The sequence below is a fragment of the Rhinopithecus bieti genome, unplaced genomic scaffold, assembly GCF_001698545.2.
Source record: "Rhinopithecus bieti isolate Rb0 unplaced genomic scaffold, ASM169854v2 scaffold_56806, whole genome shotgun sequence".
In the NCBI taxonomy this organism is placed as follows: Eukaryota; Metazoa; Chordata; class Mammalia; order Primates; family Cercopithecidae; genus Rhinopithecus; species Rhinopithecus bieti.
This window is the reverse complement of record NW_016823424.1, coordinates 1523980-1540350: the sequence shown is the minus strand read 5'-3', so window position 1 is coordinate 1540350 and position 16371 is coordinate 1523980. Positions and strand designations below refer to the sequence as shown.

At 46.6% G+C, this 16371-nt stretch overlaps 1 long non-coding RNA gene across 1 annotated transcript in view; it reads right to left on the bottom strand.

Moving 5' to 3' along the window:
* Positions 1-8493: 8493 nt before the first annotated feature.
* Positions 8494-16371, bottom strand: part of LOC108521533 (uncharacterized) — a 21398-nt gene continuing 13520 nt past the window's right edge. The window contains exon 3 of the long non-coding RNA XR_001883216.1: positions 8494-9035. This is a non-coding gene — a long non-coding RNA (uncharacterized LOC108521533). The remainder of the gene's footprint in view (positions 9036-16371) is intronic.

Here is a 16371-nt window from a genome sequence, read left to right as displayed (position 1 = left end):
GCTCCAGAGTCTTCCCAGGCCAATGCCTCTGCAGTGGCCCGTCCCAGAGGTCCAGATAGAACCAAAGGGATCGGGGGAGGAGAGGGGCCCAGGATACATGCCCAGCTTTGCCCTTACACAGGTCACAGTTTCCTCACACCCCTGCTCAGACCCCCGCGGGGGCCCAAATCTCAGTTCCTACCCCAGATTGAGAGCAGCCTGATCGCCGCGCCTGCCACGTCGCCCTCTGCTGGCGGAGGGCTGCCCAGCGGCCGCCGCGGGTCCCCACACAGGGACAGCGGGCCTTTCCCGGCCGGGTGGGACAGCCTTCCCCGCCCCCGGGCGCCAGCGTCCGTGTGCTCGCTGACCTGCTGTTCTGCAGGGACTGTCCCCCGAACAACACACCTAGCAAAGAGCTTTCTGCTTCCAAACCGGCAACTTGGACGCCCCCTCAATTCCTTGTTCTCACTTCCCTTCTCAAATGGGGTCCCCATCTTGCCAGCAGTCAGTCCCCATTCCCAGCATGGGAAGATCCCCTTCCCTGGGGACCTACCTTGTCCTGGGATCAGAAAGCACTTCACACACATCCCATTCTCACCCCCGGAAAATCGGGGCGGGGACATGCCGTGGGGGAGGCAGGTACTAAAAGAAGCTGAGAGGGTCCTGGCCTGTGGGACTGCCCAGCCTAGAAAATCTGTGCCTTTGTGCTGGATGTCCTCTTCAGGAAACACGGGGAGGGTACACCTTACACCACAGATGACCTTGTAGCCCCTTGCACCCCCAAGGCAGCCTCATGCCTGGAACCTCCTACCCTGGGTTCATGGATCCCCACACAACACAGTGTCTTCCCAGAGGATTGGGGCACCCGGCCTCAGACCAGCTTTGAGGAAATAGGAGCCTTGCTAGCATCCGGCAAAGGCAGCCTTTCCCCTCCCCCTGTGCCTGCCAGACTCTGTCCTTATGTCCTCCCCATGGTGTACAGACTATGGTTGGAGAGTTGGGAGAAGGGCAGTGGGGAAATTGCAGAGAAAGGGGTATGTGAACGCTGAGCAGGATCTGTGGCAATATTGGCTCACTGCTCTCCAGTTCTTGCGAAGAGCCCTTGGGAAGTCACCCTGTCTGAGCCCCTGCCTACAAGTAGACCTCAGGGAACCTGCCTGCCTTTGGAGGAAAAAAAACCCACTGCTCCCTTTGCTTCTCTACAGCTTTGCCCTGACTTCCTCGGGGACCCCAGGCCCCAGTTTCCCTATCTAGACAAAGAGGGAGAGGACCATCTGTGTGGTATCACTCTGAGGGGTGATAGGTGCCATAGCATGCCACAGTGGGGCTGAGGGTAGCTCCTGGAGCATGAGCCTTGATGTGGAGGGCCACCCCTTCCCCTGCCAAGGCCTCACCAACAGTTCTCCTCTCCACCCTCCAAGGCACCATCCTCCCTCAGTCCTGCCTTGCACCAGCCTCCAAGGAGGGTGCTGTTTCCTCCATATCCTCACCAACATTATGATCAACAGCCCAAGAGATGGCAAAGTCCTCACACCTAGAAGTCCCTGTCCTGGGGGTGGAGTAGGGGGTGCACGTCCTGTGTCCAGTCTCCCAGGGCTGGGACTGATGCTAGCTGTGCAATCGTCACTCTGGGTGGGCGACTCTTGGAATGAGCTGCTTCCACCAGGGCCACATTCAGTTTGCTCGAAATAGAGACAGAGGGCTTCTTGACTTTGCATATGATTTGCATAATGTCATAGACACACAGTCTATTTTCAGGCAGTTTTCAGGTTAAAGTGTTGTCACTGCTGCCCTGCAGGGTGTCATGTCTGGATGAGTCTCTTCTCTGTTCTTTCTCACCCACCCACTCTTACTGACCTACATCCCCAGCTCCAGGAGCGAATGGTGAGGCAGGGGGAGAGTGGGGTTGTCCAGGGAGACACATGGGTAGGGAAATAAAGGGAATTTCCTTATTACCAGCATCACCAGAAACAGAATCTGGTTGCTCAAGGGCAACTAATAGGCAGAGGGTAAGGAACAGGAAGCCAGGTAACCCATCTTCTGTTCTGCACAAACCCTTCCCACCTCTCCTACCAGGAGAACAGCCAGTTCCTGTTTCTCTATTCAGTCTTCTGCTGGTTTGAAGAAAGATGTCTAGATAGATAAACCTGTTTCTTTCAGCCACCCATAAAGCCTTGCTTGGCCCAGACATCCCTCATGGGCATTTATTTTCAGTGCTAAGATTAGATCTTCACCTCTTGGGAAATCTGACCTGCAGTCTATTCCTCTCCTGGGAGCCTTATCTCAAAGATAAGGATCCTAGTCTCATGATCAATATTTTTGGAGCACCTGGCACACAGTAGGAGGTCAGTCAGTGCTGCAGTCCCCTCCTCTTCTTCATCTAGAGGTCTGTAACAAGTACCTCATTGTCCCAGACCTGGATGCTCGATCACACACCAGCCTCTGAAGGCTCAGATGCAGAAACAGACTTACAAGGGCCAGTTGAGGTGACTGTCACTAAGTTATCTGGGACCTTGGCCAGTTGCGTGGCCTCTTCATCTGGAAAGGAGGGGGACTGGTGATTGGTGGAGACTAGGGGCAAAGACAATTCCCATATTATAGCTTGAGCTGTTTGGCGACCTTCCTTGATCACAGAGGGTCAGGGCTGGAGCCCCACCCAGGGCTCCCTCCTGTAGACCCTCTGGCTTTGGGGTATGTCTGGTGTGCTGTCTTCCTGTGTATATCAAAGGATCCACCAGATGCCATGGCAAGGAGCCTGAGAACCTTATTGGGTCCTGGGAAAGGAGAGACCACTCAGTCTGGCTGCCTAGCCACCACGCACTACCCAGAATTCCCTGTCCCATGTCCAGCCCCCAGGACCTGCCTCATCCCCTCAGGCAGGCGTTTCCTGTTGATAAGAAGCTTAGTCACAAACACTGATAAAGACATGAAAAAAGGAAATCGACAGGCTTGGGTATAATGGGCATTTTGTCTGCCTTTTCTACCCCTCTTCCTTCTCCCAGCACTGCCCACTCCACACCCCCACCTCATACTGCTTCCCAGAACTGAAGAGAAGGCATTCCCCTACCTCCATGTGGGCCCTATTTTATAGTCTCCAGGAATTTGGCCTGAAGGCTTACACAGGTCTCAGAAGGGGGGCCCAGCTTGGCTTGGGTCGGGATGGGAGCCCTGAGGCAGGAAGCACTGGGTGCTGGGAGGCCTCAGGCCAGGGAAATGGGCAGCAGCACCTAGAGGAAGGACAGTCCAGCACAGGTCTCATCGAGGACTGTCCTCTTCCCTCCTCCTCTCCTCCCAGAGGCTTGGATCCAAGTGGTGGTTAGGTGGCTAGATAGTCTATAATTAGTGCACTTTCCATAATTTTAGTCTCAAGCTTGTTACTGGAAAATCTCATTAATTTTGAGTCTACTAATTTGGAATCTATGATCCTTCAGGCCAAGAGGCTGAACTGATGTTTAGAAAAATAAACAAAGCAAACAAGTTTTTGAGGCAGGCCCTACCACCCTTCTTGGGTTCCAATTTCTAAGTTCAGCTTGACAAAGGTAGTAGTCCGAAAGCACTGGGCCTGCAGTTGAGATAACCTGCCACCAGGTGGGTGATGAGGCTTTGCCTACCACTGGTGTTTTAAGTAGTCATTGCTCACGGACAGATGTTTTAAAGATTTTATATTCAATGATTCTTCCCCCTCTTCTCTAGAGACGCAACTCCTTAATAAAACAGTAAGGCAAACATAGAAAAAAGTGGAATAGATGGTTCTAAGTGGCCAGTGTTTAAAAGAAAACCAACAGCCAGCATATACAACTTGGAGATTTTCTTGATTTAACTGTTTTCCAGTCCTGGTTGCCACCCAACTAGGGCCTTATCCTGGCTTCAGGCCCTCATATCTCTCATTGCATTTTTGACACTTGATGGAAGAAGCAGAGGAGTAAAGAGCAAAGAGTTTTATCCAAGTCAAAATTCTAGCTGTTGTACCTGAGCCCAGTGGCTCACTCCTGTAATCCCAGCACTTTGGGAGGCTAAGGTGGGCAGATCACTTGAGGTCAGGAGTTTGAGACCAGCCTGGCCAACATGGTGAAACCTCATGTCTACTAAAGATATAAAAAATTAGCCGGGCGTGGTGGTGGGCACTTGTCATCCCAGCTACTCTGGAGGCTGGGGCAGGAGAATCGCTTGAACCCGGGAGGCGGAGGTTGCAGTGAGCTGAGATCATGCCACTGTACTCTAGCCTGGGAGACAGGGTGAGATTCTGTCTCAAAAAATAAAACAAAACAAAACAAAAACAAAATTCCAGCTGTTTTGTTGGATTTTACTTATTTATTTTGAGGTGGGGTCCTGCTATATCACCTTGACTGGTCACAGACTCCTAGGCTCAAGCAATCCTCCTGAGACAGCCTCCTGGGTAGCTGAGACTACAGGTGCATGTCACCATCCTGGCTAATTTTTTTACTTTTAATTTTTTTTAGAGATAAAAGTCTTACTCAGATGTTGCTCAGACTGGCCTCAAACTCCCAGCCTCAACTCATCCTCCCACCTGGGCCTCCCGAGTAGCTGGGATTACAGGTGCAAGCTACCACACCTAGCCCACCTGTTGTTTTAGTAATTCAACAAATTTATTCTAAATTTATATGGAAGAGTATAAGTTCATGAATAGCTAAGTCAATTTTCTTTATTTTAAGTTATTTTCTGACTATGTGATGCATTCACATGATTCAAAAGCCAATGCATCTACATTGTAGTAGTGTGGGAACAAAAAAAATAAAAAAGAACTAAAGGCCGGGTGTGGTAGCTCACGCCTATAATCCCAGCCCTTTGGGATTGGGAGGCCGAGGTGTTTGAGTCCAACCTGGGCAACAAAGAAAGAATTAGTCTCTACAGAAAATTAAAACAGTGTAGTATTCCACTCTTTGAATGTACCAGTCCCCTATTTTTGGAAGTTTTGTTTTTTTCCAGTTTGGGGCCATTACAACCAAGGCTGCAGTGAATAAACTTGTGTATACATCACTTTTCTTTATTCAAGTATTTCTGTAAGGTACATTCTAAAAAGTGGAATTCCTAGGTCAAAGTATATGTGAATTTGGCCAAGTCAGTTGTGAAGAAGTGCAAAGGGGGAGACTTACCCCAGAAGACAATAAGACAAGTTACAGAAAAATAGAACAGTACCAGACAAGTAGACAAATAGACAAGTAGAACATGATAAACCACCCAGGAACAGACCAGGCCCGGTGGCCCACGCCTGTAACCCCAGCACTTTGGGAGGCCGAGGCAGGTGGATCACCTGAGGTCAGGAGTTTGAGACCAGCCTGGCCAACATGGTGAAACCTTGTCTCTACTAAAAATACAAAAATTAGCCAGGCATGGAGGCGAGTGCCTATAATCCCAGCTACTCGGGAGGCTGAGGCAGGAGAATCGCTTGAACCTGGAGGGTGGAGGTTGCAGTGAGCCGAGATCACGCTACTTCACTTCAGCCTGGGTGAAAGAGTGAAACTCCCTCTGAAAACCAAAAAAAAAAAAAAAAAAAAAAAACCAGAACCCAGGAACAGCCAGGCACAGTGGCTCATGCCTGTAATCTCAGTACTTTGGGAGACTGAGGCAGGAGGATTGCTTGAGCTCAGGAGTTCGAGACCAGCCTGGGTAACATCACAAGACCCTGTCTCTACAAAAAATAAAAAATTACCCAGGCATGGTGGCACATGCCTGTGGTCCCAGCTTCTCAGGAGGCTGAAACGGGAGGATTGCTTGAGCCCGCTGGTCTATGGGTGGGAGTCTAGGGCTCCAGTTAGCCGTGATCACACCACTTCACTCCAGCCTGAGTGACAGTGAGATCCTATTTTGAAAACAAAACAAAACAAAAACCCAAAAAACAAAGAACTCAAAACAAATCCATATGCATCTGAAAACTGATATGTGATAAAGGTTGCATCAGAAATTAGTGAAGGCTGGGGGCGGTGGCTCACACCTGTAATCCCAGCACTTTGGGAGGCTAAGGCACGCAGATCACCTGAGGTCAGGAGTTTGAGACCAGCCTGGTCAACATGGTGAAACCCTGTCTCTACTGAAAATGTAAAAATTAGCCAGGCGTGGTGGCGCACACCTGTAATCCTAGCTACTCAGGAGGCTGAGGCACAAGAATTGCCTGAACCTGGGAGGCAGAAGTTGCAGAGAGCTGAGATCACACCACTGTACTCCAGCCTGGGCTATGGAGTGAGACCCTGTCTCAAAAAAAAAGAAAAAAAAAGTGAAGATGATGGCTAAAAAATACAGGGTTTTGTGAGGGGTGATGAAAATGTTCTAAAATGGACTGTGATAATGGTTTTACAGTTCTGTTAATACATTGAAAATCATTGAATTATGTGCTTTAAATGGATGAATTGTATGGTATGTAAATTATATCTCAATAAAGCTGTTAAAATATGAGTGAAGAAAGGCTAGATTGTTTAGATAGTGTTGGAAATACTGGATCACTGTTCAGATAGAAAATGCAGTTGGGACTCTCCCTTACATCGTCTACAAAGATGGACTCCACATGGATTAAGGACCAAAGTGTAAAAGGCCACACTATAAGGCTAGTAAAAGAAAATGTAAGAGAACATCCATGTGACCTAGGGTTGGGGAAAGACTTAAAGAAGACCCTTGGCTAGGCGCGGTGGCTCACGCCTGTAATCCCAGCACTTTAGGAGGCTGAGGCGGGTGGATCATGAGGTCAGGAGATGGAGACCATCCTGGCTAACACAGTGAAACCTCGTCTCTACTAAAAATACAAAAAATTAACCGGGCGTGGTGGCGGGTGCCTGTAGTCCCAGCTACTCGGGAGCCTGAGGCAGGAGAATCGCTTGAACCCAGGAGGCAGAGATTGCAGTGAGCCGAGATCACGCCACTGCCCTCCAGCCTGGGAGACACAGCAGGACTCTGTCTCAAAAAAAAAAAAAAAAGACCCTTGAAGTGCAAACTGTAAAACAAAATATGAATATTACTATATCAGTTCACTCTTCAATTATACACTATAGATATATTTAACATTGAAAAATTAATAAAACTCATAGATAGATGGTAGACTGGAAGGAGATATTTACAGTCCTTAAAACTGTTGAGGCATTAATATCTACAATATATAAAAAAAACTCCTGCAAATCAGTAAGACCCAAGAGAAAAACAGGCGAAAGACATGCAGGGTTAATTTACAAAAGAGGAAGCCCAAATGGCTAACTAGTATAGAAAGGAATGCTCAAACTCGCTAGTAATCAGAGAAATGTACATATAAATGACATACCAACTAACATCCATCACAATGGCAAAATGAGAAAAGTGGATAATGCTAAGAGTTGTCAAGGGTGTGGGGGAATAAGAACTCTTGTGCAGTTCTTGTAGAAGTATAAACTGACATAGACTTTTTAGCATTACTTAGTAAAAATGGGTATTCCTATGCCATTTGACCTCATGATACCATTCCTGGGTATACAGTTGACCCTTGAACAACACAAGTTTGAACTACATGCATCCACTTACATGCAGATTTCCATCCTCCTTTGTCACTACTGAGACAGCAAGACTAACCCCTTCTCTTCCTCTTTCTTCTCAGCTTACTCAACATGAAGACAAGATGAAGATTATTATAATCCACTTCCACCTACTGGATAGTAAATATATTTTCTCTTCTGGCCAGGCACGGTGGCTCATGACTGTAATCCCAGCGCTTTGGGAGGCCGAGGTGGGTGGATTGCCTGAGGTCAGGAGTTCAAGACCAGTCTGGCCAACATGGTGAAAACCCGTCTCTACTAAAAATACAAAAAAAATTAGCCAGGCGTGGTGGCATGTGCCTGTAATCCTGGCTACTCAGGAAGCTGAGGCAGGGGAATTGCTTGAACCAGGGAAGTGGAGGTTGCAATTAGCCGAGATTGTGCCACTGCACTCCAGCCTGGGTGACAGAGCGAGACTCCATCTCAAAAATATATATATATATATACACATATACACACACACACACACATATATATATATATATTCTCTTCCTTATGATTTTCTTAACATTTTCTTTTCTCCAGTTTACTTTAAGAATACAGTACATAATGCATATAACATACATATGTGTTAATTGACTGTTATCAGTAAGATTTCCAGCCAACAATAGACTATTATTAGTTAAATTGTGGGGGAGTCAAAAGTCATACACAGATTTTTGATCTCATGGGAGATCAGCACCCCAAACCTCACCTTGTTCAAGGGTCAACCATTATCTCCTAGAAATTCTCATACAAGTCCACAAATAGAGATACATGAGGAAGTTCAACACACTGTTGCTTGTGGTAGCAGGGAACTGGAACCAACCTCGGTGTCCATTCCCAGGGGAACAGAGAAGCAAAATGTTCAGAATACGATGTCATCCATTGGAAGCAATTAACCAGACATATATGCAGCAACATAGATAGACCTTAAAAATATGGAATTGATTGGCAAATAAAGAGAATGAGGGTTATAACACAATGCCTTTTATATAAGTTTAGGATGCATACATATTCAAAACAACATTATATCCTTAGCAAGGATATGCATACATTTTAGGACATGGAGCAAGCTCACTAGAGTGCCTGGGGATGACGGGAACAAGATAGATGGAGATGGAAAGGGGGATTGGAGAAGGAGCTGGAAAATAAAATCTAAGAGAGGCCTTGCTACCTTGCACAGGATAAGGATGATAACATGTTACCCCGCGAATAACCTAAAGACCATAGAGGGAGAAAAAAAAAAAAAAGAATTAACAACTGCAGAGCCCGAGATCCTGGGCATGAAACATAACAGAACCTCCAGGGACTCAGTTTCCTCCTATTCAGAATGGGGATAATATGTAAGGTGGTTGTGAGGACTGTGATCATGTTGGGCAAGAGGCCTGGCCAGAATTGTTGTTCAATAGTAAAAATAATGCTGATGATAGTACGCTATCCTTGCCGATAGTGTTCGCAGGTTCAGTTGTGCAGAGCTGCAGACCAGCTTGGTGTCAACACCTCTTGGTTTGCTCCCCAGCTCCTGGCTCTCTTATCTCCCTGGCCTCCTCATCTGGGCTGCAGCTTAATAGGAGAGATTTGCAAGGCAAGGTGAAAAGGTGAAAACCTGTGATGACATATATGTATATTTCTATGTTTATATTTATTTATTTCAATTAGAAAAGGGCTCTTCATCCTGTATTCACTGGCTGCTCCCTTTGGATCAATACTTTAGTTAGGTCTTTAGAGAAATGAAATTTATATTCATGCCCCGCTGTTCCCTTAGTAACAATCTCCGGCAATCAGATCTGCTCTCTGGTGGAAATGGCCTTTGGAAAGCGCTTATGCAGTGTGCAGTTGCACAATCTTACCTTTGCCAGAAACTGTTTTCTGATGTAGCCAGTATCTTTTCCAGAAAAAAAAATTAACTACATTTAAGCAGACTTAACAAGGTCTTAAAATAGATATAAAGTGGTTTCACCCCACAAGGGGAATTCTTAAAATACTAAAGTACTGTTTTTAAGCATAGTCAAGTACTTCAGAAACACTCATTTACATTGCAAACAATTTCTATGCTAATTACAAATGATTCTTTCCCAACCACTAGGTAATATTTTGTGTTACTGTATGTACCTGAAACGAATAATATTACTTCTCTTTCTTCTTCTTTTATTTTTTTGATCAATATTCATTATTCAAACTGGTATTTCCACAATTCTTCCAGATTTGCACTTTTATTGTATTTCAGGTGTGAATTTGAGAATCTAATCCCCATAGTATTGAGGTAACACCACAAAAACAGATTTATCACAATCACTCCTCTAAAAAGAGACTTATTGGAGAATCAGAGAGTCTCAACCCTCTTTGTGGCTCTCAGATCCTCCAGTAAGTCTCTTTCAAACATTCTATACTTCTCCAACAACTGAAACTCTCCATGCTGACTTTGCTTCTTCATAAAGAAAATGGAAGCCCTAGGCTGGGCGCGGTAGCTCACACCTGTAATCCCAGCACTTTGGGAGGCCGAGGCAGGCGGGTCATCTGAGGCCAGGAGTTCAAGACCAGCCTGGACAACATTGTGAAACCCTGTCTCTACTAAAAATAGAAAAATTAGCCAGGTGGGGTGGCGGCTGCCTGTAATCCTAGCTACTTGGGAGGCTGAGGCATGAGAATCGCTTGAACCCGGGAGGTGGAGGCTGCAGTGAGCTGAGATCGTGCCATTGCACTCCAGCCTGGGTGACAGAGCAAGACTCCATCAGAAAAGAAAAAAAGAAAAGAGAAGAGAAGCCCTAAGATGCTCTCAATGGCAGACACTAAACTTATGAACTCATCTGCGTCTCTATTGCTTCCTCCTTCTACCTTTCCAGCCCCCTACCTTTCCAGCCCCCGTTTCAGGTTCCTCACTCTTTTTTTTTTGAGATGGAGTTTCGCTCTTATTGCCCAGGCTAGAGTGCAATGGTGCAATCTCAGCTCACCGCAACCTCCGCCCCCGGGGTTCAAGCAATTCTCCTACCTCAGCCTCCCAAGTAGCTGGGATTACAGGCATGTGCCACCACACCTGGCTAATTTTGTATTTTTAGTAGAGCTAGGGTTTCTCCATGTTGGTCAGGCTAGTCTTGAACTTCTGACCTCAGGTGATCCATCCACGTTGGCCTCCCAAAGTGCTGGGATTACAGGCGTGAGCCACCATGCCCTCAGTTTCTTCACTCTTAATGACCTTTCACTCTTCTGAATGAATTCTCAACTTACTCTTCTCCATCAGGTCCTTCCCACAAGGCATCAATTGGCTGCCAAGAGAAACCCTCAAGCCCACACTCCTCCAGCCACTCTGGACTCCCTCCTCCTCCCCTTCTTGCTCACATTTATTGGAAAATCCAGCTTCTCATCGCCCACTCACTCCTTAGCCCAGCCCCCTGACTTTGCCATGGAAACGGATCATTTGGAGGTCACCACTGGTCTTGTTGCTAAATCCAGTGGACCCTCCCAGTCATTCCTTATTCCAGTGACCACTCTGCCTCTTGGTTTTCCTACCCTACTCAGCTCATCTCCCTCCTACCTCTCTGCAGGATTCCTCAGATTTCTTTGTAGGTTTCTCTTTGCTTCTCCTTTAAATGCTGGTGTTCCTAGCCCCCAGGTCCTCTGCTCCCTCTGCTTACATCTCCTGGGTGAGCACATCATGCCTTACCTTTAGTGCTCATTGATCACTTTGAGATCTGTGTCTGCAGCTCATGCCTCCCTCCTGAGCTCCAGACCTCAAGGCCCAGCTCCTTCTGGATGGCTCCTTGGATGGCTCCCAGGCCTCTCAAACTCACAGAACTCCCTAAACCTCTTCTGTCCTCAATATTCCGAGACTCGTATAACTAGCCAATAAACACATGAGATTTGTTAGGGTTTCCTTCTCTCTTATCACCAAAGGCCCCATCCCCAGTCAATCAATGAACACAAAGTCTTGTCCATCCTACCTTCTGTTATATCTTAACTCCGTCCACCTCTCTTCATCCCTACCCTGGTCCTAGCTGCCATCATTCTCATCTAGGGTGGGGGGACCTCCTCCTGGTTTCCTGCATCCATCCTGACCCCTCCAGTCCGTCTTTCACACTGTAGCTGGAGAAGTTCCTCTAAAATACACATTGTTGGCCAGGCGTGGTGGCTCATGCCTGTAATCCCAGAATTTTGGGAGCCTGAGGCAGGTGGATTGCCTGAGCTCAGGAGTTTGAGACCAGCCTGAGCAACATGGTGAAACCCCATCTCTACTAAAACACAAAAAATTAGATGGGCATGGTGGCGCATGCCTGAGGTCCCAGCTACTCAGGAGGCTAAGGCATGAGAATTGCTTGAACCAGGGAGGCAGAGGTTGAAGTGAGACAAGATCGTGCCACTGCACTCCAGCCTGGACAACAGAGTGAGATTCTGTCTCTAAAATAAAATAAAATAAAATGCAAATTGTTATTCCGTAACGCTCTCTGCTGAGTGTCACTGCCTTCAGGTTAAAGTGCAAACTCCCTATTAATAGGCCCTTATTGCTCGATCTGACCTGGCCTACAGCTCTGGCCACATCTCCCTGCATAGTCCTCTTCTCTCTTCATGTCCCTTTCAGTTCCTTAGACCCACAGTTTCTTTTTGCCATCAGGCCTCTACACATACTATCCCCTCTTGGACATTCTTAGCCTGGTCAACTTGCATTTATCAGCACATGTGTGGATGGTGTGATGGAGTGGACTGTGGAGAGAGGCAGGCATGGGTTTGAATTCCAGCTCTGTTCTTTTCAAGCTGTAAAAACTTAAGGATGTCAGCCAACCTCTCTGAGCCTCAGAGTCCTCATCTGCAGACAGAGGCATCATAATATTCACCACGTCTCCATATGTTGATTTCTCTTTTCAATTATCTGACCCATCTCCACCCACCCACTCTCACTTGCTTTTTCTGGGAACTGACCCTTCTTCCCTATGCACACAGAGACCATGGTGGTTCCTGGCTGCCATATTAGTCCAAAAGGATGCAGCCCACTCCCCACAGATGATTGGGCCAGAGGTTGGCACCATCAGCTGCTACATTCCCAGTTAGGAATTGGAACCCAGAGAGAGTCACACTGGACTCTTTTCTCATAAGGCTAGACTGTCTGTAGACCCAATGGCTCTATATCAGTAGCCATAAGTTCCCGTGTGGCTGGGAAGCAGAAAAAGCTGGTCTACATAAGAGTACATGGAAGCCAATGCGCAAAGAAAGCAAAGGCCCAGAGAGGAAGAGAGGGTGGAAACAGAGAAAGGGTCTTGTACATTTAATGTCCTGGTTTCACTGACCGATTGAGGCCAGCTGCACTGAGCCTGTGAGAAACTCGCACCCTTAAAACAAACAAACAAACAAAAAAATCTCCTTAAGGCCAGGCGTGGTGGCTCACTCCTGTAATCCCAGCACTTTGGGAGTTCAGAGGCTGGCTAATCACTTGAGCCCAGCAGTTCAAGACCAGGCTGGGCAACATGGGAAACCCTGTCTCTACAAAAAATACAAAAAAGTAGCCAGGTGCAGTGGCTGATGCCTATAATCCCAGCACTTTGGGAGGTTCAGGCGGGTGGATCACGAGGTCAGGAGTTAGAGACCAGCCTGACCAACATGGTGAAACCCCATCTCTACTAAAAATACAAAAATTAGCCAGGTGTGGTGGTGGGCGCCTGTAATCCCAGCTACTCAGGAGGCTGAGACAGGAGAATCTCTTGAACCCGGGAGACAGAGGTTGCAGTGAGCCCAGATGGTGCCACTGCACTCCAGCCTGGGTGACAGAGTGAGACTCCATCTCAAATAATAATAATACTAAAATAAAAATAAAAATAATTAGGAGGGTGTGGTAGAGCATGCTTATAGTTCCAGATACTCTGGAACTGAGGTGGGAGCCCAGAAGGCAGAGGTTGCAGCGAGCCAAGATTGCACCACTGCACTCTGCATCCAGCATGGGTGACAGAGTAAGACCCTGTTTAAAAAAAAAAAAAAAAAAAAACCTTAAAATAGCTAGCATGGACTTTTATTACATGAAACCAACAAAGTCCTAATTTACCTATTTTGTGAAACAATTATTGTGAAAATTAGAAATTTCACATACACATACACATGTACGTACACATACAGTAGATTTCTTTTTTTTTTTGAGACAGAGTCTTGCTCTATCGCCCGAGCTGGAGTGTAGTGCCGGATCTCAGCTCACTGCAAGCTCCGCCTCCCAAGTTTACGCCATTCTCCTGCCTCAGCCTCCCAAGTAGCTGGGACTACAGGCGCCCGCCTCCTCGCCCGGCTAGCTTTTGTATATTTTAGTAGAGACGGGGTTTCACCGTGTTAGCCAGGATGGTCTCAATCTCCTGACCTCGTGATCCGCCCGTCTCGGCCTCCCAAAGTGCTGGGATTACAGGCTTGAGCCTAAAGTAGATTTCATAAAAATATTAGTCCTAATATGTACTCCAATGCATGAATGACGGAAGGACTGAGGGAAGGGAATGTTGGAACTTCTGCAACCCATTTCTTTCAATAGTTCCAGAAACAGGGGCCAGATGCTTATCATCCCATATCATCCCATGAGATTTTTGTTTTGTTTTGTTTTACTTGAAAAGGCAAATTATTATATTTTGGTAACTTTGAAAAGAGGAAAAAATTACACATAATCTCACCCCATCAAATTGAAGCAGATATTTTTTATTGCATACATACTTTGCATACTTATAATCATGGTGCACATTCCATTTTGTGTCTAGTATTTTTTACTTGACGTATAAACATTTTAATATCTCTACACAGACTTTGCAATCATTTTAATGACTGTATAATATTTAATAGTATATTATCTAATTTATTAAGCTATCCCCTACATAGATGTGATTTCTGGTTTTTTCTATCATAAATCATGCTGCAATGTACATCTCTGTGGATAGGTCATTTTTTTTTTTTTTTTTTTTTTTTTTTTTTTTGAGGTGGAGATCCCAGGCATTTGGGGGTAATGACAAAGATCCAAACACTTGGGTTCCAGGTCTTGGTTCCACATTTCACCAGCTAAATGACTCAGGTGGTTACTTGGGTACCTGAGACCTCAGTGTCCCCATCTGTTAATGAAGCGAATTGTCTCTGCTCTGGAGATGCACATTTGTCTTGAAGGTGAAGAGGAGCAGTAAATCAATTCTAAAGCTCTATTCTAAGCCATGATTCTGTTTAGCCCTATAAGGAAACAATAATGCTCAGTACCGGCTCCATTTTTGCAAAGGAGCTAGAGGAATGGTGGCGGAGAGTGTTGAATCATAGGGTCTTACCCACTCAGCCGGTGCTAAATGATTAGGGACCCACTCAACAGCAGATGAGGCCAAGGCAGGAGTGAGCCTCCAGATAAAATCGCCTTCTGGCCCCCCACCATCTGGCTCTATTCTGGAGGGCTAGAATGGTGGCTATCCCACTATTGCAGTGGCTGCAATAGCAGTGGCAGGATTCTTTGGCTTTAATCCACAACCCCTTTCTCCCCTAAACCCAGGCGGCCTCTGTAGGTTCCCATGACAACAGCATGCCTGGGAAGGACCAGCTTGAGGAAAAACCAGATTTTACTGTAAGAAAAAACTGGCCAGAAGCCACAGGCCGGGCAGGCTGGGACAGGGGCTCTGCAGTGGGGCTGGGTCCTGGGACACGAACCAGAGAGAGGAGTGAGCACCAGCTCTGTGCTAGGAGCTGACACTTTTTGAGTACTTACAATAGCCAGATACTATTAAATGTGCTGTGTATGTATTGACTTATTTGATCCTCATGACAATGAAGTAGGCACCATAGCTGTTATCCCTGTTTTACAGGTGAGGTGACAGAGGTATGGTGAGGTTCAAACCTGGCAGTCTGATGTCAGTGCCTGCATATGGACCCCTTGGAAATCAACTCTCATCTCTACAGCCTCCAGCAATTGATAAATGACAGTTTCATTCTATCCTCACAACATTTTTCCAAGATTAAAGATTATTATTCCCATGAGGAACCCATCTGTCAGAGAGGTTAAGCAATGTGTCCCAAATCACACAGCTAGCAAGTAATAGAGCTGGGATTTGAACTCAGATGTGTCTGAACCCAAAGCCCATGGTTGCTACTAAGATGCCAGGAAATAGATCTGAGCCTTCCTATCCTCCCATAAGCCTGGGAAAAGGGTCACGTAGCGTAGGCTAGCTTTAGAGATATGAGTGGGGTACATTTCTGTGTCCTCAGTGCCGTGCCAACACTCTCCCAACACATACAACCCTCTCCCAACACATACACACTCACACATGCACACACATATGCATGCACGCATGGGCGTGAACACAGGCCCTGGCAGGTAGACGCTGCCCTCCTCTCAGCCAGGAATGGGCCCGCCTACTCACAACAGGCTTCCCAGGCTGGTGAGCCTGCCCACACCTGATTGCCTCACCTGGGAGAGGCTGCCGGAAGGCATGGAAGGCGTATCTCCCCATCCCAACTCATTCTATGTAACCAGGCTGGGGTTTCCCAAGGAAGTGAGAGAATTCCTGAAGTCTCTGAGACCCCTGGGATGTTTTGGGTTTTTTATTTCTAAACCAAGTGGGAGCCTAAACTTCAGAGCCTGGAGGACTCTTCCTATTGTTCTTCCAGTGTTTTTTTTTTTTTTTTTTTTTGAGAGAATCCCGCTCTGTCACCCAGGCTGGAGTACAGTGACATGATCACAGCTCACTGCAGCCTCAAATTCCTTGGCTCAAGTGATCCTCCTGCCTCAGCCTCCTGAGTAGCTGGGACTACAGGCACACAGCACCATGCCTGGCTAAGTTTTCAATGTTTTTTGGTAGGGTCAGGATCTCACTATGTTGCTCAGGCTCCACTGTTAATTTTTTACTTAATGTATTGCATTACCTTTCCCCTGACTTGATTATTTTCTAGACGGTGGCCTTTGATTTTTTTTTTTTTT